At 37.9% G+C, this 13996-nt stretch overlaps 1 long non-coding RNA gene across 1 annotated transcript; it reads left to right on the plus strand.

The window, feature by feature from the left end:
* The first annotated feature begins 9198 nt into the window (after positions 1-9198).
* LOC306903139 lies at positions 9199-11203 on the plus strand. Its single transcript, XR_013787521.1, has 4 exons — positions 9199-9264; positions 9363-9582; positions 10277-10431; positions 10719-11203. It is a non-coding gene; the product is annotated as an uncharacterized lncRNA (long non-coding RNA).
* Positions 11204-13996: the final 2793 nt, after the last annotated feature.

Consider the following 13996-nt stretch of genomic DNA (forward strand, 5'->3'; position numbering starts at 1 on the left):
TGAACACAAAAGAAGATACTTTGAAGAATGTGGGTGACCAAAAAGTTCCTGGTTCCCATTGACTTCTATAATTTGAAAAAAATAATTACGGCTACCATCAACTGTTTGGGAATTCACATAATTCAAAATATTTTTTTATTTTTAGCAGAAACTTTAGCAGGTTTGGAATAACTCAATGGTGAGTAATTTTTGGTTGAATGAACAATTTAACATTTCAGCTATACCATCCTTGTGTATTACAGTATTACAGTGTTCAGCCAGCATACCTGAAATATTCCACATCATGCGTTAAAATTGTGTTATTCTCATATACTTGTGAATTATAATTTATGCAAGTCACGCAGGCTAATTAGTCAGAATAGTCTAGAAATGAATAAAGAATGTTAATGGATAATCTGTGGTTTCATAGGAGGGAGACCAATCAAGGATAGACAGACACACTGTTGACCAAACCTCAGTGGACACAGACAGGTTTGGGTGAGGGGGGTGTCGATGAGGAAGTGTAGGTGTATGTAGTCATCTGGGGTGGGGGTGTTTTGTTAATGTAGGTGTTTCACAGTGCAGTTCTTATCATGTAGTGGTGCTGTTTCTCTTTGTCAGTCTATTATCTAATTATTTTAGAAACCTCTGCATCACATATGATTTAGTAGTTTTGGGTGTTTGTATTTATAATTCTAAAATAATTTTCTCTTTGGAAATAACTGAAGTATATGTGAAATAGTACAAAATGAAAATCTGTACATACTAAACATCCTCAATTATTCCCCAGTATTCTGCCCTGCTTCTGTATGTGTGTGGTGTTGTGGTCTAGCCTGCTACATTAGTTCGGCAGATAGATAACAGTTTCCCCAAGACACAGAATGAAGCTTGTGTATCCTTTCAAAACTTTACTCAGGAAGCACTGTAAAACTACAAAGATACATCTCAGTATTTTACTCAGATACAGACGTACTTGAAATATTGTCTGATAAAGGCATTCAGAAATAAATGTGTTAGCTTAAGGCTAACTTCTATGGGAAATTCCATTACAGTGCTAGCGTGTAGCATATGCGATCAAGCTACATATTTAGAATGAACTTAAACTCATTAACAGAGGATTACTCGCATTACTAGTATTCAATAACAACATATCTCAATGACTTTGTACTTACAGGCAAACATTTTTCTGGCCAACGAAAGTCAAGAGAGGAAAAAATGCGTAACCGTTTACTTCATGAAAATTCGAACTACGGCAAGACCGATAGTACAAAAATAAGCATTACGTTATGTAGGCGTCACCACTCGAGGTCCCCCTTTTTCAGATAAACAACAGGACATCACACCCAGTGACAACAAAGTTATTTGTATGTATGTATGTATGTGTAACTTGTCTGACTGAAAGCATAATCTGATACACAAGTTTATATTCATTTAGATATTTCATGTCAAATATATTGTATTTTTTTAATTGCAGATGACAATGGTTATTTATTATAAATAAAGACTGTATGTTTTATTTGTATTTTGTGTAAAAGATGATTCAATACCGAAACACTTGTTTCAGCAAATATAACAGCTGACTTGGTCATACAACCATGGTGAATGTTTTTTTCATAATTGAATCTGATTCGAGTCAGTATATGCTATAGATTTATGCTATAATTTATTATTATATTAGTTTTAGGGTCTTCTCAGATAGATTATGATAGTATCATTTACATCTACAATAATTTAATCTTTATTATTTAGCCACTTTATTTTAACCTTGTCAGTAAGTGAAACAAACTGATTTTGTTATTGGGTCAAATAGACATCATCTTGGCCAAGGAAGACATGGGAGACCAGCTTGACTCTTTAGCCAGGCTGGGAGACCAGTTAACCTTCCAGTTTATAGCAGCTACTTCCAGCTAAAACCAGCCTGGACAGATTGGGAGACCAACTGCCCAGCCCGTTAAAACCAGCTGGTCTAGGGAGACCAGCTGACCAACCAGCCTGACCAGCCTGGCCAGGCTGGGAGACCAGCTACTTCCATCTTAAAACAGCTACTTCCAGCTTAAACCAGCCAACCAGCATAGGCTGGTTTTAGCTGGATTTTTCAGCAGGGAGTGAAGGGGTGATAACATTGGGGTTATGTGATCGTATTTTCTGGACCTGGTTAGAACTCTGGCAGCTGCATTTTGAACTAACTGTAGTTTGTTTATTGATGATGCAGGACAACCACTAAGTGGCGCATTACAGTAGTCAAGTCTTGAGGTCATAAATGCATGAATAAGCTTCTCTGCGTCAGCAACACATAGAATATTTCGTAATTTGGCAACATTTCTTAGGTGGAAAAAGGCTGTTTTTGTGACATTTGAGATGTGAATATAACGCCTAGATCTTTTACAGTATTTGTTGGAGTAAAAGTACATCCTTCAATTTGCAGGTTATAATCTGAAATATTCGGTTTGCGTGTCTTTGGTCCGATAAGTAATATTTCTGTTTTATTACAATTTAAAAGAAGGAAATTACAAGTCATCCAATTTTTTATATCTTCAATGCACTCTGCCAATTTGGATTGCTGGGAGGAATCATCTGGTTTTGAGGAGATATTTAGCTGAGTATCATCTGCATAGCAATGGAAGCTAATTCCATGTTTTTTATTAATGTTTCCGAGGGGCAGCATGTATATGGAGAACAGCACGGGTCCCAGAACCGATCCCTGAGGTAATCCATAATTTACTTGCGTTAGATTGGATGATTCCCCATTTAAATGGACAAATTGATGTCTTTCTGACAAGTAAGATCTAAACCACTGTAGTGCCTGTCCCTCAATACCGGTATAATTGTGTAAGCGATCTAGAAGTATGTTATGGTCTAAGGTATCGGACGCAGCACTAAGGTCAAGCAGGACCAAGAGTGAGATGTTCCCTTTATCTGATGCTATAAGCAGGTCGTTTGTAATTTTAACGAGCACAGTTTCAGTGCTATGATGCGTTCGAAAGCCTGACTGAAATTTTTCTTGTATGTCATTATTTTGTAAGAAAGAGCACAACTGAGTGCACACTACTTGAACTTGTACTTTTAGTATTTTTGACAGGTAAGGGAGATTTTAAATCGGTCTATAGTTTCCTAGTTCATTTGGATCTATGTTTGGTTTCTTGATTAGAGGCTTAATGACGGCCATTTTAAAGGGTCCTGGGACATGGCCTAGATTAATTGACAAGTTCATAATGTTATAAATGGGCTCAATTGCAACAGGTATGAACTCTTTTAATAATTTAGTTGGTATGGGGTCTAATAAGCAAGTTGTAGGTTTAGATGTTGCAATAAGTTTAATTAAATCTTCCTGTTTTATAGGTGAAAAACGCTGTAGCCTTTCTTTTGGAGTGATGGTTGGTGCTAATTCATAGGACAGATTTGGAGGTTGAGTTTTTACTATTTTGTCTCGAATGTTTTTGATTTTCTCTGTAAAAAATTCATGAATTCATTGCTACGGAGGTGCGGCGGAATAGCCAGGTCAGGTGGTGTCTGTTTATTTGTTAATTTAGCGACTGTGCTAAATAAAAACCTTGGATTGTTTTTGTTCGTTTCTATCCGGTTACGGAGGTAATCAGCCTTTGCTGCTTTTAGTGGATTTTTATAACAGGTTGCACTCTCTTTCCATGCAAGTTTAAATACCTCTATTTAGGGCCCGAGCACTAAAGAGCAAGCCCCCGGCTTGCTCTGCAGTGCAGAGCCCTATTGTTTCTGTGTTGTTTATTATTATTCTTCTTCTTCTTCTTCTTCTTCTGATGCCGCTTTGATCGATAATTTGAAGGCCTAAACATGCTCTAAAACTCACAATACTTTGCACGCGCATCAGACGTTGCAGAACTTGGCGTTTGATATGGGTTTTAAAACTAGGCGTGGCAAAATGGCTCTCTAGCGCCACCTAGAACTGCCCAGACCGATCCGCAAAAGGTACATGCACCAAACTTGGTAGACACGTGTAACACCCCGGATCATGAAGAAAAGCCTCTTGGGCCATATCCCTAAACCGAACAGGAAATCCGTTATTTTAAATTTTCTGTGTTATTGCGCAATATTTTGCAATTTCAAGCTGTCGTACTTTGACGAACTCCCAGAGGTGTGGACTCGAGTCACATGACTTGGACTCGAGTCAGACTCGAGTCATGAATTTGATGACTTTTGACTCGACTTGACAAAATGTAAAGAGACTTGCAACTCGACTTGGACTTTAAAATGAGTAACTCGTGACTTCACTTGGACTTGAGCCTTTTGACTTGAAAAGACTTGTGTTAATCTGCATCTGTGTGTGTGTGTTTGTGCTGTCGGCACAACATCCAATCAATTTAGATCCACGTTGTTTTGATCAGACAGCATCCAATCAAATTGCAGGAAAACCAATGAAGAAGAACTGTCAAACAATGCGCCAGTTGGCAAAAATGATACCAAAGGTAGTTTCGTTCGGGTATAAAAACTACGAAATTGTCAACAAAAAACGAATTGCAATATGCAAAACATGCGGGTCGAAAATTACAGACGGAGTCGCAACAACTTCCAACTTCGTTCGACATTTGAAGTTACACAAAGAACGGTAAGTTTTGAATGACGCTAGCTTATCGGCTCATTAACTTTGCTAGCTGCATAGTTAAATCAATGAGACAACTCGCTGTTAACGTTACATTGCAAACACGTTAATCTGCGTCCACTGGGGGTTCACTCCCTTACTAAAATGATAGTTTGGTATTTTTGAAGCGGGGTTGTATGAGGTACTTAGTCAGTGTATCACACACAGTAGACGGCTGGCAGCAGCCAAACATAATCAAATCTAATCGCTTACGTCTATTTGACGTCTGCATTTACATCTGCAATATAGTTTGCTCATCTGCAATATGTCTCGGAGACGTCTGAACGTCTGTAATACATCTGCAAAAGATCTGGAAACATCTGCTGCGTAAAAACATCTGCTAAACATCTTAGAAGAGCTGTTGTTCATCCATTCTAAATCATAAAAATCTTACAGACATCTTCTGGAGGTCTATATGATGTCGGACAGCAGACATCTCTGAGACGTATTGCAGATGAGCAAACTATGTTTTGTAGATGTCTTACAGATGTAAATGCAGACTTCAAATAGATGTTAGCCAGATATATGTGTGCTATCAGGGGAATGATAAAATATACTTTATATTAAGAATGTGTTAGCTTGCTGTCAGTCAAATTTTTACGGTTGATTCTGTTAGACTGGTATTAGTAATATGAGTAATTAAGAGTAGTTTCAAATACAATTCATGTGTGGCTATAAGGGATTTTCTGACACCTATTTAATATGCTTACCTCTTACAGATTTGAAGAATACCAAATGAACAAAAGCACCATAAATGAACCACAACAGCCTTCCATTTCACAATTCATGGACAGTCGTGTAGGGCATTACAGCATGAGTCATCCACAGCAGAAAGCTATCACCAATGCAATACTGTCCGACTTGATTATTGATTGCAACTTTCCCCTGTCTATTGTGGAAAACAAGAGTTTTCGGCACTTTCTGACAGTAATTGACAGTAAGTACAGCCCAGTGTTTCGCAGAACGTTGACATCAAAAACAGAAAACCTGGCTGAAGAGAGACGTTCAATATTAAAAACTCAATTAAGCAACACTGACCATGTTTCAGTCACTGTGGACATTTGGTCTGACCGAAAGATGAGGGGATTCCTTGGTGTCACTGTGCACTGGATAGAGAAAGAGGCAGATAGGATACAGCTAAAGACTAATCTCTTGGCCTGCAACCGCTTCAAAGGCTCACACACAGCTGAAAGAATCTGTGACCAATTTGAGGCAATATGTGATGAATACAACATCAAAGATAAATTGGACTACATTATTACTGACAATGCTGCTAACATGCGAAAGGCATTCTCTGTGTGCTTCCCTAGTGAACAAGATGATGAAGATGACGGAGATCATCTTGATGACCCTGAGCTCTGGTGTGACTTAACCCTGGCAGATCAGCAAACGGTAGATGCTGCTATGGCAAAGACACAGCGCTTGCAGTGTTTTGCGCACACTCTTCAGCTGGTGGTGGGAGACGGTTTGAAAGAAACAAAAGTGGCATGTCCTTCTCTTTCCAAGTTATCAAAACTTAGCTCACTGCTGCACACAAGCACTACGTTCAAAGATGTGTTTGATAGTGAATTTGGGGAACAGAAAGGCATCCCTGCTGCAGTCAACACAAGATGGAACTCAACACTGAGGCAAGTGAAGGCAGTTCTGCAGTGTGATCATCTAAAGCTCTGTGCTATTCTAGAAAAGGCTGGGCATAAGGAGTTGTCATTCACACCACGAGAGTGGAATCTGTTGAAGGAGTTGGTGGACATCTTGAAGCCGTTTGGAGAAGCAACTGATTTGACACAGGGGGAGAAGATTGTCACAATCAGTGCCGTTGTTCCATCCGTCTTGTCCCTCAATCACCACCTTGAGAAGCTGAAGCCTCAAGTCCGTTTCCTGAGCAGCGTGGTCAGAAGTCTCCAGGCATCCCTGAACAAAAGATTTCTTGGGATCTTCATCGACGTGAAAATGGCCAGGACACAAGATGAGATCACTGCCCCTTATTCAGATCCAGTCTACCTCAAAGCAGCTGCCTTGGATCCATCCTTTTCTCTGCTGTGGGTGGAGCCCCATGTGTTGGTCAATCGTGACATCAAGGCAGAGGTGGCACAACGAGTTAAAGGTAAATATTATTTACTTTAATGTAACTTTTTTCCTGATAATCTGATCTAATTGACTGCAACAATAATTATTTTTTCAGTTTAACACTATCACCAACACCAATGGTAATAAGGGCTCTTTTGTTTCTGCTGTTGTTACATGTTTTGCCAGAATTGATCCTGCAAGATGCTGCAGAGACTGAGCAACCTGTGCCTCCGGTTAATGAAGAAGAGCAAGAGGACCTTCGAGAAGGAGAAGGGCTGTTTGCTGCATACCATAAGAGGCAGAAGAAGGATGTTGGGACCACTCCAGCACTACAGCTAAGTCACTATCTTGACATAGCTGATGGACAGAATTCCCTTTTGTTCTGGGAATTAAACATGAAGACTCTTCCTTCACTCTTCCGAGTGGCCATCAGGGTCTTGGCAGTGCCTGCCTCCAGTGCTCCAGTGGAGCGGGTTTTCAGCCATGGTGGCATCATACTACGTCCCCATCGTGCACAAATGACTGACAGACTTTTGGCCAATTTGATCTTTTGCAAATGTAATCCAGCATAGTGCCCTGACATAGAACAAGCACAACCCTGTTCATTGTTATGTTCATGTATTTATTATCCCCCCTCCTTCTCACACACACACACACACACACACACACACAATATGAGATAAGATAAATACAAGACAGGACAGAAACTGCTGTGGCAATTTTTGTGTAATTAATTACATTTGCATTTGTTTTTTTTTAAATATGTTTGAAGAATGTTCTTGCAAAAAAATGTTGATAAATAAATCAAACTTAAAAGCGTATATGATCTGATCAAATATTATTACTCCGTTGTTAAAGGGACTTGAAAGAACTCAAAACTCAAACTGTAGGACTTGACTTGAGACTTGTTGGTCTTGACTTGGGACTTGACTCGGGACTTGTCTGTCTTGACTTGGGACTTGACTCGGGACTTGTGAGCAAAGACTTGAGACTTACTTGTGACTTGCAAAACAATGACTTGGTCCCACCTCTGCTATTAACAAAACATTGTGTTTTCATTCACAGTCGATCAGGGACTAGCCAACTTTTTTCAGTCAAATGCAAGACTTTAGTGATTTTACTTCATGAAGTTTTGCATTGATACATTGAACAATGTTTTCGGAGCTACTTCTCTCAGAGTCTGGCTACTCCAAGATGAAAACGTGGTTTGGAAGATAGATGTGTTTTAATTTTGATCCAAAAACAAGGAAACTCACTTTCTTTTTCGGTGGAATTTTCCCAGCATGGTGTTATTTTCTGAAGCAAGACAAGAGGATGTCTCAGCCTTTTTGGCCTTCTGTCTGGCCTTTTCATAATCCTCTACAGAAGAATAAATACACACAGTTGAAATTTGTAATACCATTTTACAGATTAAGAATTGTAAATAACTCACATAATCACAAAAATCACCACTCTAGTTTTGCCTTTAATCTGTATTACTATATTTATTGTGGTAATTCCATTACAGTGTTTTTTCAATTCTGTTAAACTCAAGAGTGACAAAATTAGACTGACAGCTTGTCAAAACAGATAAAAGCTCTGAATAAAATTCAGGCAAATTCCATCATAAAATTAAAATTGATTTCTCTTAAACCTAAACATTTTAGTTATATAAACCTTACATTCACAGTAACTTTCATGATGTTATAACTATTAACTTTTGTTTTTACTACTTGAAGTATCTTTGTAAAGCACTTTTACATAGAGTTATCAGTAAAAAGGATAAATATTAAAAAAATAAAAGTTGTGAATGTGACTTTCGTGTGGTGATCACAAGTAGACTACATTACTGTACTGTAATGTACAATATTACTGTGTGTTGCATGATCCAAAATCTGTTTTTGTAACGTTTATACAACAGAAAATTTGACACACGTGAATAAAAAAAACATCGATAGGTGGCGCTAAATAACTTCAGTCCTAATGACTCGAAAATAATCCTTGAAAATGATCATTTGTACCGGCTGGAGATGCGCGTGTGAACCTGCTCGCCAGAGGAATTATTTGGATCAATTTTCGCCAGACAAATTGTGTCTCCAAAGTGTAAGTGACTTACATTTCTTTAAATAATTGATCAGCAATCTTCCTGATATTTGCATAGAAAAGCACACTCTGTAGGCTTTAACTAGGGCCCATGTTTTGAAAACAAGAACATATATATATATACTAGAAATGGACATTCAAAACAATAATAATAATAATAATAATAATAATAAAATAATAATATTAGAAAATCGATTTAAACTTTTCGATAATTATATGAAAAATCGCAGGCATGTCTAGGCTACACTATGGGAAGCCAAACACACCAAGTGTTGATACGAAACAAAGCAGTGTCGTAGAGCTTGTGCAGTTCTGACAGAAGGGCGACCTTGATATCCTGGGCATGATACAATGTTACAATGTCATACACATGTAACCGGGGCAACAATATCAAATGGGTTAAGCTCCTCAATTGCTGTGGGGGTCGCTCTTGCGCGCAGGTATGATTGCAGTGTACGAAAAAGACTGAGAGCGAGAGAGACATCTGCTGTTAGGATAACCAGGCTTTTGGTGAGGAACAGGAGGTCTGTAGACGGATATTAAAATAAACAGTTTTGTAAAAGTAAGTTTCGCTGAACTGTCTTCTGATTTCCCGATCACCGCGATCATGTGCGTGTGGTAGGTCGCCGAGTGGAGTATACGGGCCACAGTGTTGGTGATTGCGCGTGAGTGTTTACAGAGTTTGTTTTGCACACTAAAACTCTTTAAATCTATGAGCGGTGTTAAAAGTGTTGTAAACTGTCATTGTTTCTCTTATATTCTTAAAATATATTCGAGGGGAGAGTGATTGTGCGCGGAGCAGCAGCTGTTTCCGGTTACGGAGATTGCGCTAGCATTACAGAGTGAGTGCAATTTATTTTATAAACATACGAAAACATACTCTGTGTAAAGCGTGTATGAGCAGTGATGTTGTTTTAAATTCCTAAATCTGTCTGAAAAAATGAATATAACTGTAATCTGTATATGTTTGGGTTCATGTTTTATATTAGAAATGTGAGTGACTTATCCTTTTATTTGAACATCTTTTTATTTTGATTTATTTACAGATATACAAGTCACTACCGTTGTTTATTTGGGGTTATTTCTTTACTTTATTTTCCAAGAGAAATCTGATGTTATTTTATTTGTGAAGTGACATTTTTGTGAACTACTCAATACTGGAGGCATCCAGAGGTGATGTGAACTACTTTTAAGTTTTCTTTGTTTTCCTTAAATATTGTTCATCCTCTTTCACAGAAAGGGAAACTCCACAGACCTTAACGCTGCGTTACTTTTGTGTGGCGTAGTCACAAATAAAGAATCTTTTAAGAAGCTGGCTGTTGCGTTTGACACTCTTCATCATATAGGCTCTTTCGCACGGTCACACACATATTGCCCAATTAAGTTGAGCATACCTAATTTAGGGGATGTAAAATGGATCCCCATTAATGCTATTTCAAAATGTAGCTCTTGAGTAAATGCACTTTAATGGTAATGCAATATTTGCTTAATGGCTTACTTGTTTTGTAAATTGACTGCACTTTGTATATTTTCCAGTCAGCTCCTGGTTGCTCATGTTGCATCTGAGCTTTTTTAATATTGCTGGGAAATTTATGAGGCGGCCAATAGCAAGCATCCTCTCCAGACATCCACCTACTGCTCACAACTTCCACCACTCTCCGTCCCAAAAAAATCCACGACATGGAAAAATGGTGAGTTCATCTGGTGTATTAAATAAAAAATGAAACATGAATTAGACTGGTTAGGTTTGCCCATTATTAGTTACTTGTAAAAGTAAAATTACTTCTGGAAAATACTAACCTACTTATTAAACATTGTAGTTCAGCATTTTGTCAATACTCAAGTAAAGTCATTAAGATTTATGTACATGGTTTGTTAAAGTAGAATTAGGGGCGGTAAGTCAGGAGTTATCTCAGTAAAGTCTATGCTTATAAAACAATAATTTGAAAAATTCTCATAAATCTTGTTTTATTTACAGATTTGAACAATTTAACAATATCATTTGTCAAACAAAACTTCAAAAACAGGCAGGGAAAGGTTAATTGAATGCCAGCTCTAATATAAATGCAACAGTGGTGTTGCTGCCCATCCAAGTCCAAGAGGAAGCAAAACATATTTTGCCTCAATATCAGAAATCTTGTACACTGTGACATGTGCAGCAAGCTCACGAGCTTTGAAGATGCCAATGTCTTGGGAGTTTATTGGCTCTGTGTACAGAGGGGCCAGATCCAAAAAATTTCTATGGAGAATAAAAGTTTCTTCAGTGGTGGTGTCGTACAAGATGTTCTCAACCAAGCCAAGTTGTCCATCAATCTTCACACAGTTTTCTCCCCTCTTGCATTTAATTTCACAATTTTTAAGTGTGGCACTCTTGTACTGTAGTCTTGACACATCATCTGGCACCGTTGGTCCATTAGAGTGCCTTCCATGGAGTTTGGGTTTACCTGGGTGGTAAGTGGATCTGTTTTGTGTAGACTGCCTCTCTAGAGCATTTGTGATTTGCTGATAAATGTGTTGTGGCTTTCTGACTTTTCTTTTAAGGTGTCCCAGGAAGTTTTCAAAACAAAATGCAGACACACCATCTAATGGACCAAACCTCCTCACATCATCTGCCAAATGACATAGAGAGTGAACGTTGTAGACCATCTCCTCTACCCCATACAAGGATCTGAACTGTTCAAGGAAGTACTTGATCAGGTTATTTGCAAAATCGCAGTAGTGGGTGCACAGGGTTGGAGAAAGCATCAGATAGATGCTAATGGACAGCGAAAGAAAGTTATTGTAAAGTGGAGTTGGGAGGATATCCTTTAGTACTACTGGACCAGTATACAGGAGAAACTGCCTGAACTCTGTAGCTTTCCAGCGATCTAATTCCGACAGTGATCTTGGCTTCCTGGCAAACTCACAAGGTATGTGCTTTGACATCTGTAAAAGTTTTTCTGAGATGGCATTGATCTTTTGTGAGCTTTGTCTGTACTTTAAGTTGCCTTTGGTCCAAAAATTGAGCATCTTCCTTGTCACACCAAGACAGACAACATGCATGTAGTCAAGCACAAATTGTGTGACCATTCCTAAATGTAATGTGCTCAGTATTGATCGACCTTTATGATGATTTTCATCACGCAGGTCTGCAAATGACTCATCTGTTCTTCTGGTGGCATGTGTTTCAGGAAATGTCATTTTCCGTGCCACATAAGATCCCTCCTGTGTGCAACGATCGCAACCACTGTAGCCTCCATGCCCCTTTGTTTGCTTTATGAATGATCGTGCAGGAGCATCGCAAATAAAGCAGTCCAGGGACAAAGTAAACTTCCTCTCACCCACAGTAAATCCTTGTTACAAAGAAGAAACTTCCTCAACAAAGTATTGAAGAAATTGGTTGGGATTGTGTGGTTTGCTGTTTCCACAAAAGACCCCTATTACAAATGGATATCTCTCAAAAGGCAATTTCCCTAAAATTGGCCAAAGTTGCTTCAGAGAACTTTTGAATAATGGAAGTCCATCTATGTTGACCTGTAGTTTAATAGTGACAGTTTGTGACAGAAGTCCATCTTTATCACGGAGCAAATGTTCCAATATGCCAAAATGCACATACTCCCCACCGTCAATTATTTTCAAATCATGTGATAGTGATGTTTTCATCAAAGTTCTTATACATTTTGGGAGTGAGGGGATGTATTTGTTTAATATTTTTAGTAGGCTGTCTGCTGCATTTTGTGTCACACCAGACTCTACCACCCACTGGCGTAGATCGTTTGGCAGTTCATCAAAGTTGCCGGTGTCATCTGTGTCACTGAAAAAATTATCTTCCTCACTGAAGTTGCTCAGACAGTCAGTGAATCTGTCATCATCATCATCATCATCCATATCACTGTAATTTCCAAAATCGTTGTTAAAGTCAATGTTGTTGTCTGTGTTGTTTTCAGGTATTGAAATGACTGAATTGTCACAAGTGATGTCCTCATAACATGATGCTTCATAATTTGACAGAAGAGATTCCTGGGGACTTGTCACTTGGGTGTCTGTGTCATTTTCATGTGGAGCTTGGAGCTCATGAAGTATATTCTTCACACGCCTCCATTTGGTAACAGAACTCGCAGCTCCAAATTGTTCCATGTTTCTACAAAAATGTAAGCAACATTCCTAAATCCTCAGCTGTTCTTCAGGCTTTCTTTATTGGACATACCATTTAAGTATTGGACGGAACACACTTCTGGGTAGAATACCCTAATGCTAGCACTTTTTAGACTGTATTATGAGTTATTTAGTTATATTGTTCTTGTACTTTTCCATTAAAGTCTGGTTGAAGAATGTTCTCATCAGCTGCTTAATTTATTGAAGTAATATATATATATATATATATATATATATATATATATATATAGACATATACATATTTTACAGTTGAAGTCAAAAGTTTACTTCCCCCTTGCAGAATCTGGAAAATGCTAAACATTTTGGGGGAAATCAGAGGAATTTAGAAAATTTAGTAAGTCCTGCCTTTAGCAAGTTATTTCACAAAAACACATGTTAACTTAAAGTTTACACCAAAATATAATAAGATAATTTCTTATCTTAAAATAGCTGAGGTCACAAGTTTACCCCCCCCTGATACTCAATAGTGTTTGAAGTTACCTGAATAATCAATTACAGTTTTTACGTTTTGGTTTAGTTGTTTAAGGGTTTCTTGATTCTTGAGACATTAAACTTTCCACTGATATTCAGAAAAATCATCATGGTCCTCCAAAATCTTAGCTTTTTCATTATTTCTGTATATTTGACTTATATCTAGCAGTAACTGTATGATGTTGAGATTCATATTTTTACAATAAGGACAATCAAGAGACTTATACACAACTATAACAATAGTCACATTATAGATAGAAACATGAAAGAAACAGTCAGTGATGCTCATGAAGTAAACACCATTCATTTAAAGTCGAGTGGCTGTAAACCTCTGAACATAACTACTGCTGAAAATTGTTATTGTATCTTATTTTTTCATTTATTAATATCTTTCAGAAGCTATACAAATACATTGATTTTTTTTCACAGGAAATAACAGACTAACCAAAATCCTTTAATTTTCTAAACTCCTCTTATTAACTGTTTAGCATTTTCCAGATTCTGCAAGGGGTATGTAAACTTTTGACTTAAAGAATAATCATATTTGCAAAGAAAGAAAAGGTGGGCACTACCAGAACAAACTGTCATGTGTAAAAATAGACAAATTACTAAGAATGACTTCAAGAATGG

This window comes from Barbatula barbatula, assembly GCF_947034865.1.
Source record: "Barbatula barbatula genome assembly, chromosome: 13".
Classification (NCBI taxonomy): Eukaryota; Metazoa; Chordata; class Actinopteri; order Cypriniformes; family Nemacheilidae; genus Barbatula; species Barbatula barbatula.